Source organism: Rana temporaria, chromosome 5, assembly GCF_905171775.1.
Source record: "Rana temporaria chromosome 5, aRanTem1.1, whole genome shotgun sequence".
Classification (NCBI taxonomy): domain Eukaryota; kingdom Metazoa; phylum Chordata; class Amphibia; order Anura; family Ranidae; genus Rana; species Rana temporaria.
Window position 1 is genome coordinate 83,296,436 of NC_053493.1, and position 20,295 is coordinate 83,316,730.

At 42.0% G+C, this 20,295-nt stretch overlaps 1 protein-coding gene across 2 annotated transcripts in view; it reads left to right on the top strand.

The window, feature by feature from the left end:
* The window catches only part of XIRP1 (xin actin binding repeat containing 1), a 40,055-nt gene that overhangs the window by 11,327 nt on the left and 8,433 nt on the right, over positions 1 to 20,295 (top strand). Inside the window, exons 2-3 of one of the 2 annotated variants that reach the window (XM_040352776.1) lie at positions 11,375 to 11,555; positions 15,759 to 15,811. The gene's annotated coding sequence lies outside the window, so the exon portion shown is untranslated. The remainder of the gene's footprint in view (positions 1 to 11,374; positions 11,556 to 15,758; positions 15,812 to 20,295) is intronic. The other variant, XM_040352777.1, reaches the window with a different exon arrangement.

Below are 20,295 nucleotides of genomic sequence, written 5' to 3' on the forward strand. Positions count from 1 at the left end.
CACGACCGGATCTATCTGCTGGAACTGATCCGCGGATCAATCCCAGCGGATAGATCCGGTCGTGTGTACGGGGCCTTAGACATGTGCATTCGTTTTTTTCCGAATGCATTTTCGTCCGAATTTCAGGTATTTTCGTTATCGTTTTAACAAACGATGACGAAAGCACAGAAAACGAAAAACGAAAGATCCGACATAAACAAATGCTTTATTTTCGTTTTCGTTGCGGTCGAATGTGCCTAACCTTTACTATTAGTCCAATATTATTCTACATAAAGAGAAAAGATTTGACATAGAGAGAAAAGATTCGACATTATAGAGACATGAAAAAGAGTTAACATAGGGAGAAAAGATTCGACATAGAGAGACATGAAGATTCGACATAGAGAGACATGAAGATTCGACATAGAGAGACATGAAGATTCGACATAGAGGGACATGAAGATTCGACATAGAGGGACATGAAGATTCGACATAGAGAGACATGAAGATTCGACATAGAGAGACATGAAGATTTGACCAAGTAGCTAAAAACGTACGATCGCAGCAAGCGGACATTTCCGGTCAAATGCTCGGCCCATAGGCTATAGAAAATTCTAATGTTGGTTGACTAGTAATAATAATTAATAAATATAATTATTATTAGTCATACAACATTATTTTTATTTATTTATTTTTATTTATTTTTTCTTAGAACATTTGACAGACACCATAAGCCTTCAATGACAGATTCGACCTTAATTAATTTGTATTTTCGGACGAATGCATTTTTTTTAACGAAAAACAAAATAAATAAAAACGAATTTCGGGAGTAACTAAATAAATTTATTTTTCGGATGAAAACGAAATTCAGAAACAAAATATTTCAGTGTGCACATGTCTATTAAGTATATATTATGGGGAGTGCCAGCATACACAAATTGAATACTTGACAAGGGCGTTACCTGACATACATTATTTTATAGTGTAATACATAGTATTACAAATGCCAAATGGTAACTAAAATTTTGGAGGATACATGTGAGTGGTTTTACTCACCAGCATCATTTACCTTCTGGCAAGATCTCCCTGATAACATTCTTAAATTGACCTTTCCTGCCTCAGCAAAAGACACAAAAGGTGTCTCACTTTTGTTGCTGCATTCCCTATAAAATTATTGACAAAGGTAGCAGGACTCTCATACAATGGCTGAAACAGATTAAAGCAATACTAAACCCCAAACCAAACATGTAATATATTTCAGCTTATTAATCACTAGATGTGGTGGGTGCGTTAGTTTTATTTTTTAGGCTTTTTCCCTCTGTTATCCCCTGGTGATCAAGCCAGTAAAGCACCTCCTATATTAGAGCGCCCCCACTCTGGATGAATGAGAATAGGGGCTCCTATGGACAGCAGCAATGTCAGTCTGGGAGGAGGGGAGTGTTAAATGTATCAGCAAATTTAAATACACTAACAAATTGAAGCCAAACTCCAGCTAACACTTAATAACCAGTTACAGCAAACATTTTGTATCCTTTTGGGATAAAACTTTTGCATGAATAAATGAAAGATGATCATTATAAGCACCAATATTAGTTGAAAATGGTTTGACTCATCCCTGTAACATATACATCTGCAAGACAGCTTGTTCTTTTGAAAAACAACAACTTACTGGCTGGATAATCAGGTGAAATAAAAAGAAAGAAAATTAATGCAGTCATTACATCTAGCTGCAATATAATAAATGTTAGCTTTTGGGTTTAATACTACTTTAAAGCGGGGGTTCACCCGAAAAAAAAAATTTAACATTAGAGTGGGCCTAATTACGGGAAGCAGAATCGGGTGTTTTGTTTAAAATCAATGCAGTACTTACCGTTTTAGAGATAGATGTTCTCCGCCGCTTCCGGGTATGGTCTGCGGGACTGGGCGTTCCTATTTGATTGACAGCCTTCCGACGGTCGCATACAGCGCGTCACGAGTTGCCGAACGTCGGTGCGGCTCTATACGGCGCCTGCGCACCAACGTTCGGCTACTTTCGAAAACTGGTGACGCGCTGTATGCGACGGTCGGAAGGCTGTCAATCAAATAGGAACGCCCAGTCCCGCAGCCCATACCCGGAAGCCACGGAGAACATCTATCTCTAAAATGGTAAGTACTGCATTGATTTTAAACAAAACACCCGATTCTGCTTCCCGTAATTAGGCCCAATCTAATGTTAAAAATAGATTTTTCGGGTGAACCTCCACTTTAAGTAGTCATGAACCAAGCACAGAGATTTTACAGCTGGGGCCCACAATGGATACATTTGGGTAGGTAGTTCAATTCTTTGGTATCTTCCTTAAAAAAATATATAAAAAAAAAATTACTATTTAATTAGATTACACATTTCATTTATAAAAAAAAACATAATTTGCAAAGCATCAACTATCAGAACATGATCAATGCAAACATGAACAAATGTATTGATAAGTAGATCTTGTAGAGTTGATTTACTAAAACTGAACAGTGCAAAGGCTGATGCAGCTGTGCTTGTAGCCAATCAGCTTCTAACATCAGCTTGTTCAATCAATGAAGCTTTGAGAAAAAAAAAAACAAGAAGCTGATTGGCTACCATGCACAGCTGTACTAGATTTTGCACTCTCCAGTTTTAATAAATCAACCCCTGTATCAGCTTTTTTTTTTTTTTATAATTTGTCTGGTATTTATACCTACCCAATAAAAAAATCAAATCGAAATGAATAGCCAGAACTGTGGTTGGATCTACTGTGCTCTCTAACAGAATACATTGGACTGGCATGAGCAATATGATGTCTGGGCAGACAGGGTAATAACAACAACATGAAGCTGGCAGGGCTGCATTATGTCCAGGCTCTGGGATGGGGATTACAGGAGGTGATTGCAGACGACTAGTTCTGGGTGCCCAGTCTGGATGGGCTATGCTGAGTTTGCACTTTGTATTATAGACACAGGCAGGGCACCACTGTTGGTGTTCCTGCTCACTCTACAAAAACACAGGACCATGATGGATGCAAACAGGTGGGTTTTTATGTTCCACACCACTACTTAACCTTTGAGTGCTATACAGAACAACATAGCTATTCTTTATTGTTATTAACCTCTCACTGTGTCTTGAATTCCTTATTGCATAGAAATAATAGGTGTCAATTTGAGACATTTTTGTTTATAGTATACATTATGTCATTTCGCCTGCTGCAGTACTACTACTCCCAGTATGCTCAGCTCTTCCTGCTAAGCTTGATGTAATTACAATGCTGCAAGTTGTCTGTTTCTGGATGATAAAAAGCTTTTATAATCAGATTAATTTGTTTACTAATTTAAGTATTGCTTTTACTTTTCATAACATTTATGAGTTTTTGTTAATATTTGAAATTTTGTTTGCATCTATTGTTTGAGACAGTTTGCAGGACCATTTTACAATTAAGATGTCTATGAAATACATGATAGATTTAAAGGAAAACACACAAACTTAAACATGAATACTACCAGTTACAAACTCGATTTTTCTGTAAATAATTTAATCAATCATTATTTTCTGCACTAATTAGATTAATTTACTGTATATCTTAACTTCAAAAACTGATTTCCATAAATTACAGAACAGACTTTACCTGGTTGTTTAGTGAATGGCCTGGTTGAATACTTTGAAAGGTGTAAATAGTAGAAGGTTTCAGCTAAGATTTGGAGTACCTATTTAATGACACAATAAAGGAATGGTAACAATCCTGGACATTATTTGGTACATTGTTGTAACTCTACTAGAAGGTCACAGGCCCCGTACACACGACCAGTTTCCTCGGCAGAATTCAGCTTCCGACCGAGTTTCTGGCTGAATTCTGCCGAGAAACCCGGCCGTGTGTACACTTTCGGCCAAGGAAGCCGACGAGGACCTCGGCGAGGAAATAGAGAACATGTTCTCTATTTCCTCGTTGTTCTATGGGAGCTCTCGCCCCGCCGAGCTCCTCGGCGGCTTCAGGGCTGAACTGGCCGAGGAACTCGATGTGTTTGGCACGTCGAGTTCCTCGGCCGTGTGTACGGGGCCTTACAATATAGGAAACCTTCAGCTATATAGCTATTGTAGAACTCCAAAACATATCAATCTCACTTAGCATGCTGGTTGGAACCTGTAGTTCGCTATCCTCCTGTACTGACAGGCACTTGTAGTAATGCATTTACATTGCCACACAGAGTCATATGGGTGTGTTGACAAATTACCATATAAAAAAACATTGCAAGTGGTGTCAACACTGTGCAACAACAAGATATGCCGTACAATGCATACAAAGAGAACAACAAGTGCACTGGGAAGGGAAGCATTGCATAAAATGTAGAAGTTGCAACTCTTATTATAGATGTATCAGGCCTCTCTATCTATATTGTCATGTCTGGCAGAATGATACGGTCTCACAATGCAGCAGTCTATTTTTGGAGTTCTATATTTCACAGAAGCAATGAAGGAACAGGTGTTACCTCTGGTGCCAACCGGCTGAGCACAGTTTTGAGGTAAATCTGTTGTTTCTCCAGTCAGGAGCTTCCTGTGGGAACCAGGCCAACACAACACATAGTTGGAATGTTTTAAGGACACATGATGATTATTTTGGCAGTCTTATCTTATAAATAGCGATAAGAAACCGTTCTAAATTTGATTCACTACTTGAGAGATGTATGTCACGCTGAATGATTTAAAATAAACAGACTGGACAATGAGGAAACACAGGTGGAAATTGTTGCTGGCTTAACACATCAATTAGTGCATTCAAACAGTTTTAAAAAAATCTACTCAAGCTCTTAACTCAAAACCACACATTTTTTATTGCTCCCGGCCTCCTCCAAATCTTCAATGTCCTTCTTACTGCTGTGATCTGACTTCCTTTTAGAGGGTGGCTACATTTGTTCTGCATGTAGAAATGTAGTCACCCTCTCTTGCTCACTCCCCAGATGTATTGTGGGATTTGTAGTCTGCATGGAGTAGTGCAGACTCCTTTTAGAGGGTGACTACATTTGTTCTCCATGTAGGAATGTAGTCACCCTCTCTTGCTCACTCCCCAGATGTATTGTGGGATTTGTAGTCTGCATAGAGCAGTGCAGACTCCTTTTAGAGGGTGACTATGGCCCAGATTCACCAAAGAGATACGACGGCGTATCTCCTGATACGCCGTCGTATCTCTGTGTTAGGGCTGTCCTAACTATGTGACTGATTCATAGAATCAGTTACGCATAGCTATCCCCAAGATCCGACAGGTGTAATTGAATTACACTGTTGGATCTTAAGGATGCAATTCTAGGCCGACCGCTAGGTGGTGAGGCCATTGCGGTCGGCTTAGAATATGCAAATGAATACTTACGGCGATCCCCGAACGTCCGAACGGCCTGTCGATCTAACTTCACGTCGTTTCCGTCGAGTTACGCCGCGTAAAATTAGGACTACCTCCTAGGTGTCCTAAGCCATGTTAAGTATGGCCGTCGTTCCCGCGTCGAAATTTAAAAATCTACGTCGTTTGCGTAAGACATCCGTGAATGGCGCTGGACGCCATTTACGTTAACGTCTAAGCAAATGACGTTGGTGCGACGTCATTTAGCGCAATGCACGTCGGGTAATTTACCCGACGGAGCATGCGCAGTACGCTCGGCGCGGGAACGCGCCTAATTTAAATGGTGCCCGCCCCATTTGAATTGGGCGGGCTTGCACCGAGCGCATTTGCGATATACCGAAGCAAGTTTACAGGTAAGTGTTCTGAGAATCAGGCACTTACGCTGTAAACCTGAGGCGGTGTAACGTAAATCACATACGTTACGCTGCACAGGAGCAACGTAATTCTACCTGAATCGGGCCCTATATTTGTTCTCCATGTAGGAATGTAGTCACCCTCTCTTGCTCACTCCCCAGATGTAGTATTGGGGGATTTGTAGTCTGCATAGAGCAGTGCAGACTCCTTTTAGAGGGTGGCTACATTTGTTCTCCATGTAGGAATGTAGTCATCCTCTCTTGCTCACTCCCCAGATGTATTGTGGGATTTGTAGTCTGCATAGAGCAGTGCAGACTCCTTTTAGAGGGTGGCTACATTTGTTCTCCATGTAGGAATGTAGTCACCCTCAATTGATCGCTCCCCAGATGTACTGTGGGATTTGTAGTCTGCATAGAGAAGTGCACTTGACCTCAACTAATGTGCACTGCTCATTCCAAACCAACAGAAGTGGGGAGGGGGGGAGGTTCAGGAGCTTACAGAGAACATAAAAGGAGGGGAAAACAACGTAAAGAAACAATTTAATAAAAAATACATTACAGGGCCATTAAGTAGTAGATGTGTATGGATGATTTTTGGAAAATTAGGATATTGTTTAGTGTCACTTTAATGACTAAAATGTGAACTTGCATAGGCTCCATCATTCTTGTATTATTCTATTACAGCAAAGGCAGCAATTCACAAGCAAAAATAATTGTAGGGTTTGGATGATGCTGATTTTAAAGTGTATCTATTGCCAAAACATTGAATTTTTCATTTTGGATTGATTAGGAAATAGTTTAAATCCGGGTCAGCTTTTTTGCCATCTCTGTTCCTCTGGAGAGATTTCCCTTTACTTCCTGTTTTGCAGACACAACTTAGTTGTTAGCAAAGCAAGTGTCCCTTTTTGGAAGACTTACCTTCTATTCCTGCTTGATTGTGGCCATCAGGACAAGCCAAGAGGATTATTGTCCCTAGCATAGACAGAAATAGACGATGCAATGTGACAAGGGTTCAAACCCCTCACCACTACATCCAAAACTAAAAAAAAAACATGCTTTGGCTGTTGATATGCTTTAAAGGAGTTGTAAAGGCAGAAAGTTGTTTTCATCTTAATGCATTTAATGCATTAAGATAACAAGCCTTCTGTGTGTAGCAGCCCCCCTCAGCCTCCTTAATACTTACCTGAGTCCCATCTCTATCCACGAGTCCTTCGGCCGTACGAGGCTCTCCCTCCTGATTGGCTGAGACACAGCAGAGCCGTCATTGGCTCCCACTTCTGTCAAAATCAGTTAGTTAATCAGGGGAGAGAGGAGGGCAGGGCCAAATAGCAGCTCTGTGTCTGAATAAACACATGGAGCTGCAGCTTGGCTCAGGTGCCCCTATAGCTAAAGGGAGGGGCCAGGAGCAGCCAAGAGGGAGGATCTGGGCTGCTCTGTGCAAAACTACTGCACAGAGCAGGTAGGTATAACATGTTTGTTATTTTTAAAGAAAAAAAGGAGACTTTACAATCACTTTAAGAACAATTGTGCTCATTCAGAAGTCAGGCTTAATAATTCAGCTTTTCAACCCCTGAGCGTTCAGCTTTTCTGATGAATGTTTTTCAATTGTATATAAACTGAATAAAATAATTAAGCCCACGGTGTTAAAATGATAAGTTGCTTAGTTTACAATATAAAAAAACACATTACAACCTCCCAAATATGTTTTTTTTATAACACTGTGTGCCCCTTTTATGTAGTTTGCATTTAGTTGAACATACCTGTTGATCCTGGCAGTAACTTACTCTTCCTGTATTTTTTCTGGCAATTGTATGTAGGCTCAGTTAAGCCTCGTACACACGATAGGTTAACCAGAGGACAACGGTCTGAAGGACCGTTGTCATAGGTAAACCGATGAAGCTGACTGATGGTCTGTCATGCCTACACATCATAGGTTAAATAACCGATCGTGTCAGAATGCGGTGACGTAAAACACGACGACGTGCTGAAAAAAGTTCAATGCTTCCAAGCATGCGTCGACTTAATTCTAAGAATGCGTGGATTTTTAACCGATGGCCGTGCCAACTAACGATCGGTTTTGACCTATCGGTTAGGAATCCATATGTTAATTTTAAAGCAAGTTGGCTTTTTTTTAACCTATGGTTAAATAACCTATGGGGCCTACACACGATCGGTTTTGACCGATGAAAACGGTCCTTCAGACCGTTGTCCTCTGGTTAACCTATCATGTGTACGAAGGCCTTAGGCCGCGTACACACGACCGAACATGTCCGCTGAAACTGGTCCACTGACCAGTTTCAGCGGACATGTTCGGTCGTCTGTACGTCCGACCAGACAATTTTCCGGCGGATCGGACAGGTTTCCAGCGGACAAATGTTTCTTAGCATGCTAAGAAACATATCCGCTGGAAGCCTGTCCGTCGGACATGTTGGGTCGTCTGTACAGACTCACCGGACATGTCCAATCGGCCGAAAGCCCTCGCATGCGTCGAAGTGATTCGACGCATGCGTGGAAGCATTGAACTTCCAGGGCCGCGCAAAAAGGTCTTAGTTTTTCACACCCCTTAACGTTTTTGTATCTGCTAAAATCTAAAATATCTGTTATGGGTGTACCAACCTTATAAGAAGCTAAAGCTGACCATGCTTGCTTTTTTATCTATTTTTTCCTTCAGCCAGCGGGCTGAACAAACAAATAGCAGATTCCTCCATCCACACAAACAAGATAGATGAATCCTCCCTGCCAGGATATTGAATTCTGACAACGGTACCCGCTACTGTCAGAATACACTAATCAGTGGCTGCAGCTAGAAACATGCACCAATGGAGTGAATGCCAGACCAAACGATGAAAGAGTTCAAAATAATTTATTAATTTACACAAAAAAAATAAAAAAACAGCCAACACATTTCAGAAATCAGAAAAAACTTCTTCTTCATTGGGGCTTCTGTTAAAATAAGAACCTCAGTACTCTGTATTACTCCATCAAACTTTTTCAGTTCTACTTACCTTAGATAGAATGGTATACTATTTATTTTCTATGAATATTGAGTCCTATCTAATGCTGTTCCTTCTTGTGTCTATAATGAAATTATTGTGTACACGTCTTGAATTATCAATACCTATTGTTCAGGCATGTATAACTGTTCTATACGATCAATAATGCGTAAAAAAAAAAAAAAAAAAACTTGAATGGACTCAAGTTAGTGCATTAGCCAAGGCCACCAGTTTGTGGTCAGTTACTCTCCTGATCCAACAATTAGCTTCTGAACATAGATTATGACAGGAAAACCCCATGACGTGTCCACTCAATGTTCTTATTTTAACTGAATTCCTGATGAGTTTTTTGTGACCCCTGAAAGACATTAGTTGTTTCACAGTTGGAGCGGAAGTGGAGCAAAACTAGATACTAGCTCCCTCAAAAAAAACTTCAAAAGTGGGTAAGGAGGTGTTAAAAACTTCCCATTTAGGATGCGATTCTGCTTTAATGCCGTGTACACACAATCGGACATTCCGACAACAAAACCGTGGATTTTTTTCCGACGGATGTTCGCTCAAACTCGTACAACACTACAACGAGCCACCAAAAATGAAGTTCAATGATTCCGAGCATGCGTCGAATTGATTCCGAGCATGCGTAGGATTTTTGTGCGTTGAAATGTGTACACAAAGAACTTTTGTTATCGGAAGAATTGAGAACCAGCTCTCAAACATTTGGTGTTGGAAATTCCGGCAGCAAATGTCCAATGGAGCATACACACGGTCGGATTTTCCGACAACAAGCTCAAATCGAACCTTTGTTGGAAATTCCGACCGTGTGTACGCGGCAAAAGTTTGCATTTCCTGTCTTCCTGCTCTGAGAGAAAAAAGGGGAGAGGCTGCTCCCATTATGGGTGAGTGAGAGGCTGGTGGAGAAAAATGTGTGACTGTAAGTTATAATGAAAGGTCCGCTACGAGTTTATATTATTACAATGCTATACTATGTACATTTCTGTGTAAGATATGTATGTGTGTGCATCAAGAGATATAATAGAAAATAAATAGAATCTTCAGGAACCTGCAGGACCTGCAAAAAAAAGATTGTTTATGATCACCTGTCCTGCCCCCCCCCCCCCTCCAATCTTCTCTCAGTTGTAGAACTATAGGTCCTTCACATCAAACACACTCTGGGGTGCATTGGAAGCTGGGTCCCTCACCTCATTATGTGGTCTTTCCCACAAACCTCTATTTCACTACAGGACACAGTAGTGATGTAGGTGAAGCTCCTGAAAGTGTAGAATGCAAAGATTATTTGGATCATCCAAACTCTAATGCCGTGGTAGATAGATGGTAGATGGTGTGTACAACCCAGCGGATATTTTTCCGCGGATTTTTTTCGGGCCGACCGATTTCCAGCGGATAAAAATTTCTTAGCATGCTAAGAAATCTATCCGCTGGAATCGGCTCCAGCGGATCGATCCGCTGGTCTGTACAGACTCACCGGATCGATCCGTCCGAACCCATCCCTCGCATGCGTCGTAATGATTCGACGCATGCGTGGAATTCCTTATATGACAGCGTCGCGCACGTCGCCGCGACGGCGCGACACGTCATCGCGATGGGAATTCGGCGCGGATTTCGATCCGATGGTGTGTACACTCCATCGGATCAAAATCCTCAGAGGATTTATCCGCGGAAACGGTCCGGAGGACCCTATCCGCGGATAAATCCTCTCGTGTGTACCCGGCCTTAGGCCTCGTACACACGATAGGTTAACCAAAGGACAACGGTCTGATGGACCGTTTTCATTGGTCAAAACCGATCGTGTTTGGGCCCCATAGGTTATTTATCCATAGGTTAAAAAAAAGCCAACTTGCTTTAAATTTAACCGATGGATTCCTAACCGATAGGTCAAAAACGGGTAAAAATCAACGCATGCTCAGAATCAAGTCAACGCATGCTTGGAAGCATTGAGCTTAGTTTTTTTCAGCACATCGTTGTGTTTTACGTCACCGCATTCTGACACGATCGTTTTTTTAACCAATGGTGTGTAGGCGCGACGGACCATCAGTCAGCTTCATCGGTTAACCTAGGACAACGGTCCTTCAGACCACTCTCGTCGGATGGACTGATCGTGTGTACAAGGCTTTAAATGATAAATAGAAGCTGCAAGCTGCAAGACAAGCGTATACATTCCGTTCCTTTGCTGTTTTTGCTTTCTGATCTCTTAGTTTTATTAAAAACTGTAACGTGTAAAAACTTCTATAAGTAGGCCCCAATGTGTACACCTAAAAAAGTTAGTCACTTTCTAGATCTGCTGCATATGTCAGTCCTTGAGTGGACCAGAGCACAGCAGGTGGAATAAAGTCCACCAAATAGGACGAACTATACGTGGGAGAGATGAAAGGACAGTGAAGAGAGCTGAACATTGCTTGTCCTAGTTTCCTCTCACCGTATCTATCAATAATCACAGCCTCCCTGTCTCTATCAGAGCTGACATATTAAATACTGCTCTCTATTCATCCCACTTTGCTCTGATCCGCTTATGGACTTCCAAGTGCGATGCAACTGACAGAACACATAAGCACCTATCGCGTATGAACGATTACTGAAGATTGTCTTGTAAAGAGCCACAGTTTCTAAACTGTTCTTACAGGGAATCTTAATGTCACTCTTGCAGATGAGAAAATACGTGAATTTCCAGAAAAGCAGCATCACAGAAGCTTTCAGCAAAGAAAAGCAGATCTATCCCCTCCGTGAGGGAGCAATCACAATTTTTTATTTTCATTAACAAATTTATTAAGAGGACTGTCATCATACTTTAAAGACATCTGCTGGATTTTGTGGCCAATCAAAAACCAGTGAGTATTTTACAAATGTTGACTTATTTTGGAAGGCAGTGAAAGAGTAAGGATGCCCAAAGAGCAGAAAACCATAGATTCCAGACAACCATGATAATAAAATAAAGTATAACTCCACTGTTTTAATACCCAGTCCTGTTACTCTTTGCATTTATTTTTTTCTATAATTTTATACGTTTTTTTATTATCCAGTAACTATCTGGATTTGTTTGTGACATTGAGGTTATCTCATTGATTTAAATAAACATGTTTCTCTATTGTATACTTAATGCATACCTGCCTATTATATTAGCATTCTAAATGTACATTCAGGTTATCTGCATTAATCACTTAACCACTTAACCCCCGGACCATATTGCTGGTCAAAGACCAGAGCACTTGTTGCGATTCGGCACTGCGTCGATTTAACTGACAATTGCGCGGTCGTGCGACGTGGCTCCCAAACAAAATTGGCGTCCTTTTTTCCCCACAAATAGAGCTTTCTTTTGGTGATATTTGATCACCTCTGCGGTTTTTAGTTTTTGCGCTATAAACAAAAATAGAGCGACAATTTTGAAAAAAATGAATATTTTTTACCTTTTGCTATAATAAATATCCCCCAAAAATATATAAAAAAACATTTTTTTTCCTCAGTTTAGGCCGATACGTATTCTTCTACATATTTTTCGTAAAAAAAAAAATCGCAATAAGTGTTTATTGATTGGTTTGCGCAAAAGTTATAGCGTTTACAAAATAGGGGGTATTTTTATGGCATTTTTATTAATATTTTTTTTTTACTAGTAATGGCGGCGATCAGACACTTTGGACACTTTTGACACATTTTTGGGACCATTGGCATTTTTATAGCGATCAGTGCTATAAAAATGCATTGGATTACTATAAAAATGCCACTGGCGGTGAAGGGTTTAACACTAGGGGGCGGGGAAGGGGTTAAGTATGTTCCCTGGGTGTGTTCTAACTGTAGGGGCGTGGACTGACATGGGAAAATGACTGATCTTCTGTTCATACATTGTATGAACAGAAGATCAGCATTTCTCTCCCTGACAGGACCGGGAGCTGTGTGTTTACACACACAGCTCCCGGTCCTTGCTCTGTAACAAACGATCGCGTGTGCCCGGCGGCGATCGCACCTGCCGGGCACGCTCACGGGAGTCGGGAGTGGCCTGGAGTGGGAGTGGCCTGCACGAGAGCCGACGTATAGCTACGGGCTCTCGCGCAGGAAAGCCGACCTGCGGCAGCTGGTCGGCAAGCAGTTAAAGACCACCCCACATACATATACTGGTCGGCAAGCAGTTAAAGACCACCCCACATACATATATTGCGACAGGGTGGCCCTTAAGCGCAAAATCACGTACCTGTATGTGACTCCTTGGATAGGCTCTAGGGTGTGTACATGCGTGGCCGGAGCCCCCTTTCCGCTATGATTGGACACAGCGGGAGCCAATCAGCGGGTGCAGCAGCCGTGATGGCCGCCGGCCACCCATGATCGTTCACAGGAGAGGCAGAACGGCAGTCTTCCTATGTAAACAAGGCAGTCTGACGTTCTATGAGGAAGGATGATCGCTGCTGATGTTAATTGGATTTGCCTTTCGTAAAAAAAAACCCTTAAAGTCATATTTGCCGCAAATGTCGCAGTCCCGCTAAAAATCACTGATCACTGCCATTACTAGTAAAAACAATAAAAAAAAAAAGTCCATAAATCTGTCCCATAGTTTGTAGACCCTATAATATTTGCGCTAACCAATCCGTATATGCTTATTGGGATTTTTTACCAAAAACATGTAGCAGAGTACATATTGGTCTAAATTGATGAAGAATTTTTTTTTATTGGATTTGTTTTATAGCAGAAAGTAAAAAATATTGTTTTTTGTTTTTTTTTCAAAAAATTTCGGTCATTTTTTGTTTATAGCGCAAAAAAAACTTCTAGGGCTGAAGTGGTTAATATCAATGCAAAATTAAAAACATTCCTTTTTTAGAGTTTACGTTTAAAATTGTGGTCATGTCACGGATCCATTTAAATGTACCAAACAAATATACTAAAGTGTGCAATGTGGTGAAGTGAATCTGCGTTCACTTAAAAAATACCAATAACTTTTCTTAAATTCCCATGCACGTGATTAGATGTTTGAATTGGAAGAAAACAAATTACACTTTACCTCACGTTTTGTAAATCATACCCCAAGTTGTTACTACAATACACTCTCCAGTTGGTTTGTGAGGTACAGTATCTCACAAAAGTGAATATACCCCTCACATTTTTTTTAAACATTTTATTATATCTTTTCATGTGACAACACTGAAGAAATTACACTTTGATACAATGTAAAGTGTTCAGATTGTATAACAGTGATTTTCCCTCAAAATAACTCAACACACAGCCATTAAAGCGGGGGTTCACCCCCAAAAAAATGTTTAACATTACATTCAGCCGAGTTGTCAGAATGACAATCGGCTGTTTTTTTTTTAAATTTCATTGCCGTACATACCATATTTTCACCGCTGCTTCCGGGTATGTAATCTGCGGGACTGGGCGTTACTAATTGATTGACATCCTTCCGACCGGCGCATACAGCGCGTCACGATTTGCCAAAAGAAGCCGGACTGCGAGTCGGCTCTATATGGCGCCTGCGCACCAACGTTCGGCTTCTTTCGGCAATTAGGAACGCCCAGTCCCGCAGATTACATACCCGGAAGCGGCGGTGAAAATACGGTATGTACGGCAATGAAATAAAAAAAAACAGTTAAAACTATTTTTTTTGGGTGAACCCCCGCTTTAATGTCTAAACTGCTGGCATTAAAAGTGAGTACACCCCTAAGTGAAAATGTCCAAATTGGGCCCAAAGTGTCAGTATTTTGTGTGGCCACCATTATTTTCCAGCACTGCCTTAACCCTCTTGGGCATGGAGTTCACCAGAGCTTCACAGGTTTCCTCTGGAGTCCTCTTCCACTCCTCCATGACAACATCACAGAGCTGGTGAATGTAAGAGACCTTGCGCTCCTCCACCTTCCGTTTGAGGATGCCCCACAGATGTTTAATAGGGTTTAGGTCTGGAGACATGCTTGGCCAGTCTATCACCTTTACCCTCAGATTCTTTAGCAAGGCAGTGGTCATCTTGGAGTTGTGTTTGGGGTCGTTAAGTTGGAATACTGCCCGAATGGAGGGGATATTGCTCTGCTTCAGTATGTCACAGTACATGTTGGCATTCATGGTTCCCTCAATGAACTGTAGCTCCCCAGGTCCGGCAGCACTCATGTAGCCCCAGACTGACACTCCCACCACTATGCTTGACTGTAGGCAAGACAAACTTGTCTTTGTACTCCTCACCTGGTTGCCGCCACACACGCTTGACACCTTCTGAACTAAATAAGTTTATCTTGGTTCCAGTAATCCATGTCCTTAGTCTGCTTGTCTTTAGCCCAATTTTAAGCAGTGTGGGGTGTATGGTCTGAGCACTGACAGGCTGACCCCCCACCCCTTCAACCTCTGCAGCAATGCTGGCAGCACTCATACGTTTTTTTTTCAAAGGCAACCTCTGGATATGATGCTGATGCACTGTTATGTTCTGAGTGAAACCTGTCCTGTTAAACTGCTGTGTGGTCTTGGCCACCAGGCTGCAGCTCAGTTTCAGGGTCTTGGCAGCCTTTTTATAGCCTAAGCCATCTTTATGTAGAGCAACAATTCTTTTTTTCAGATCCTCAGAGAGTTCTTGGCCATGAGGTGCCATGTTGAACTTCCAGTGACCAGTATGAGAGAGTGAGAGCGATAACACCAAATGTAACACACCGGAGACCTTGTAACACTAACGAGTCACATGATACTGGGGAGGGAAAATTTGGACATTTTCACTTAGGGGTGTGCTCACTTTTGTCGCCAGTGGTTTAGACATTAATGGCTGTGTGTTGAGTTATTTTGAGGGGACAGCAAATGTACACTGTTGTACAAGCTGTACACTCACTACTTTACATTGTAGCAAAGTGTAAATTCTTCAGTGTTGTCACATGAAAAGATATAATAAAATATTTACAAAAATGTGAGGGGGTTTACTCACTTGTGTGAGATTCTGTAATTGTCGCAACAGTTGTTCATGGATGCTGATTGCCATTCACACATACAAAAATACATGCCTTCTAGTAGCTGTTTGCCTAAACATATTAAGTATTTTTTATGTTATGATTTAGTTATTATTATATATTTTGTTCCAGATCCAGAAGACAACAACCAAACATTCAGAATAGACGCTTCTTGAGTTTTAAAGGTATGATAAACATATTTATATCTAAACTAATAAATGACTACCACTGCACTACCACATAAGAATATGTAGGGGGCATCTACTAAGCTGCTAGAAGAAAAAGAAAATCAGAAAAAGGCTTTTCCTTCTCTTAATATTTAACCACTTCAATACAGGGCTTTAATACCCACCTCCATACTGGGCCTATTCTGGCACTTCTCTCCTACATGTACAAATCATCATTCTTTTGCTAGAAAATTACTCAGAACCCCCAAACATTATATATGTTTTTTAGCAGACACCCTAGGGAATAAAATGGCAGTCATTGCAACTTTTTATCTTGCGCGGTATTTGCGCAATCATTTTTCAAACGCCTTTTTTTTTTAAAAAATAAGAATGGTTTTATGAACTAAAAAATAACAAAACAGTAAGCCTAATTTTTTTGTAAAATTTGAAAGATGATGTTACGCCAAGTAAATAGATACCTAACATGTTATGCTTTAAAATTGTGCACACTCATGGAATGGCGCCAAACTTTGTTACTTAAAAATCTCCATAGGCGACTCTTTAAAATGTTTACAGGCTACCAGTTTAGAGTTACAGAGGAGGTGCTAGAATTGTTGCACACGCTCTAACGCACGCGGCAACAACTCACATGCGTGGTTTGAACGACGTTTACATACGTGGACTGGACTTACGTGTGCGTTCGCTTATGGGCGCGAGCTACCGGGGACAGGGGCGTTTTAATTTTTTTTTATTATTTTTTTTTTATTTTTTTACTTATTTATTTATTTTTTACACTTTTTTTACATTTTTTTTCGATCGCTTTTATTCCTATTACAAGGAATGTAAACATCCCTTGTAATAGGAATAGTGTGTGATAGGTCCTCTTTAAGGAGAGATTCGGGGTCAATAAGACCCCACATCTCTCCTCCAGGCTGGAAAGAATGAGATCTTGAAAAAAAATTCACAGATTCTTACTCATTCTTACTAGCCGCAATTGCGGTTTATTTACTTACGGGTACCCGGGCGTGGCGTCATCACATCGCGCCCGGGCCTCCGACAGTCATAGAGATGACTGGTGACCATCTGGTCACCAGTCATCTCTATGCCTCCCAATCATCTCTATGGGCCCCCGATGGCACGGGAGAGCCCGGAGAAGCACCGGATGGCGGCGGGAGGGGGAGATATCCCCTCCCTCCTTCTATAAGAACGATCAAGTGGCGGAACCGCCGCTATGATCGTTCTTATGGTGAGCAGGATCGCCGACGGAACAAAATTATATCTGAATGATGCCTCTAGGTGCAGGCATCATTCAGATATCACTGCACAAAGTACAGGACCCGGGATAAGAGATAAGAAGCCGCCATGATGCAGAGGGGGAGGAGACGGTCACCCATCGCCGGTAGGAGCGCTGCCCACTCGTTACCTAGATGAAGTAAGTGCGGGGCTGGATGACCGACCGCAAGACCCCCGGGGTGGTGCAGATGACCCCGTCGAGCGGGAGTGGGGGGTGCCACATTACTTGAATACAGTAATGAATTTAAATTTAATTTAACTAAACCCATTAGATTTTAGATGACTAAAATGTACTGGAGATTTTAGTTGACTAAAATAGGATTAAAATTAAAACAATTCAGATAACTAAAATAGTATTAAAACAAAAATGGCATTTTAGTCCACAGACTAAAATATGACTAAAACCAAAATGGCATTTCAGTCCAAAGACTATAATTATAACTAAATCGAATTTTTATGTCAAAAGTAACTGATGAAAAGTGTGCTTCAGAAAAAAATTATTGTGATACATGTCAATCTAGAACAACGTTTCTCAACCAGTGTGCCGCGGCACACTGGTGTGCCGTGAAGAGTCCCCAGGTGTGCCGCGGCAAAATGGTCCCAAATATTGTAACACTACTGCTGGGCATTTGTCTTTACAGCGGTGCCGGTCCGCTGTGTAAAACTCACTTCCCGGCACTCAGGAAGCTGTGCTGGCTGTGCGGGCCTCCCGACCGCGTCTTGCCAACCGAATACGTCATCGGTTGCTATGGGAGGGTCGGATGCACGCACTGCTTCTGTGACGTGAGAGCCGCAGGTACCGTCCTTAACTCTGCCTGGCGCGCTTTTCCCTGAGGGGGAAGAAGAAAGGGTAGAAGAGCCACTGTGACCGACACTGCTCCCCTGCCCGCAGACATGGCCACCCGCTCAGAGAGGGAGAAGGCCCTGAAGCTGAAAAAGCAGCACCAGGCCATCCTGTCTCGTATGCTGAGGGAGGAGGACAACAAGTATTGCGCTGACTGCGAGGCCAAGGGTAAGGTGGTGAGGGGGGGCTCTGCTATGAATAACCAGCTGTCACAGTCACTGACACCCCCACATCCTCCATTCATGGCTACAGCACTCTGGATCTGATTGGTTGTTGTGCAGCTCTGACAGTTCTTCTTTCAGTGTATGTGTGCATGTGTACACATGTCTGTTAGTGTGTGTCTGACAAAAGTAGTTCTGATGGTACAGGAATAGGGGGGGTCAGGATTAAAAGTAAAATACATACAGACAGATGCGCACGCACACAAACCGACGCACACAAACAGACACACGTGTGTGTTTGTACGTGTGTCTGTTTGTGTGCGTGCGCATCTGTCTGTATGTATGTTACTTTTAATCCTGACCCCCCTATTCCTGTACCATCAGAACTACTTTTGTTGGGCTTGTTCGAGATAGCAAGGACTGCTGCTCCTCTGAAAAGCAATTTGTGTTCATATCGCTTTTCAGGGGCATTTGTCAGCCAGTAAAGAGGCATATCTTGCCTCCTCACCACCTGTTTTAAGCCCGTAAATGCAATGCACACAGTTGCGGGGTAGTTGCAGTACAGCCCCAATCACCCTGGGTATACCTCCAGCTGCAGCCACAGCATGTTTACACCCCCAGCTGTTGCCTCTGCAGCTAAAGGGGCAAAAGTTGGGGGTGGTAAAAACGGCTCAACCATGTGGTTTTACTGCCCCTCCAGCCTGACATGTGAACAAGCTCTTGGTTCTGTATGGATGCGTGCTGCGTGTAGGGCAGCCCATTCATTTCCCTACCCACAGTAATGCGGGGAAAGAAGTCCCCGACCCTTTTTTTTTTAAATTGTGCCACAACAAAAGCAACCCATGTTTGCCAATGGATGGGGCACCATTAAGATTTAATGGCACCCCTAAAGAGCAGAGCATTTGTCTGTGTGTCAAGAACGAGCGCGATTTTGCACGTGTTCCGCAACACACAGCGACGTGAACCAAGTCTTGGACAGGGGTGCCTCAAGACTGAAAATATTTTTCAAGGGCGCCCCGACTGGAAAAAGGTTGAGAAACACTGATCTAGAACTTCAAACTGCCATTCCTGCAATCCTAGTTTGAAAATTAAGCAACATTTCTTGTTCTGCTTTGTTAAAATGACAGAGTCACTTTAAGTTACTCATAAACAAGAAATGCCAATCTGGCTAGAATAAATCTCATGTGCATTGACTAGCCACCATCTCGCAAGGGAGCAATTGATCAGGTAGGTTAAGAAAAAACGATAACAGTTGCGGGCAATTCCTCAACGTTTCTCCAATCTCCTCCCTTCGTAGGCATAAATGTAGATTCATTATGAAGTAGTTAGACAACACATGTCGGATTACTCTGTGAAATCTGTAAATATCCTCCTTTAATTCTTTTAATTTATCAGAGTTGGTCCTTCCTCCTCCCAAAACTTATTTGAAAGCAATAGCATTGCCCTTGTGTACTGAGTTTGTCCTTTCATATAAGAAGACACTGTAATTAAATACATGTGCCACAAAAATTATAAAATCTTATAAATGCTTATAAAATCTGACATTATCAGTACCCTTTAATCAATTCTTTATCAAACTATATGAACCCATCATTTGTTTTACAATTTCTAGACTGAGGCCCCATACACACCATAGAATCTATCCGCAGATAAATCCCATCAAATGGGTTTCTGCGGATAGATCCTATGGTGTGTACACGCCAACGGATATTTATCCGCAGAGAAATCTCCCCTGGGATGGATTTCCAGCAGATGGATATTTGCTGACATGCTCAACAAATCCATCTGCTGGAATCCATCCCAACGGATGGATCCGCTCGTCTGTACAGACTTACCGGATCCATCCGTCTAAAGGGATTCCCCGCACGCGTCGTAATGATTTGACGCATGCGTGGAATTCCTTATATGACAGCGTCGCGCCCGTCGCCGCGTCATAATAGCGGCGACGGCGCGACACGTCATCGGCAGAGGATTTCAGCGCGGATTTCAATGCGATGGTGTGTACACGCCATCGCATAGAAATCCTCTGAAATCCTCGAGAGGATTTATCCGCGGATACGGTCCGCTGGACCGTATCTGCGGATAAATCCTCTCGTGTGTATGGGGCCTTAGCTTACATCATATAAAGTATTTTTTAAGGTTACTAATAATGCCACATTGCCTTCTATAGTTCTCCATCACACCTATTAAAAATGAAATCATGC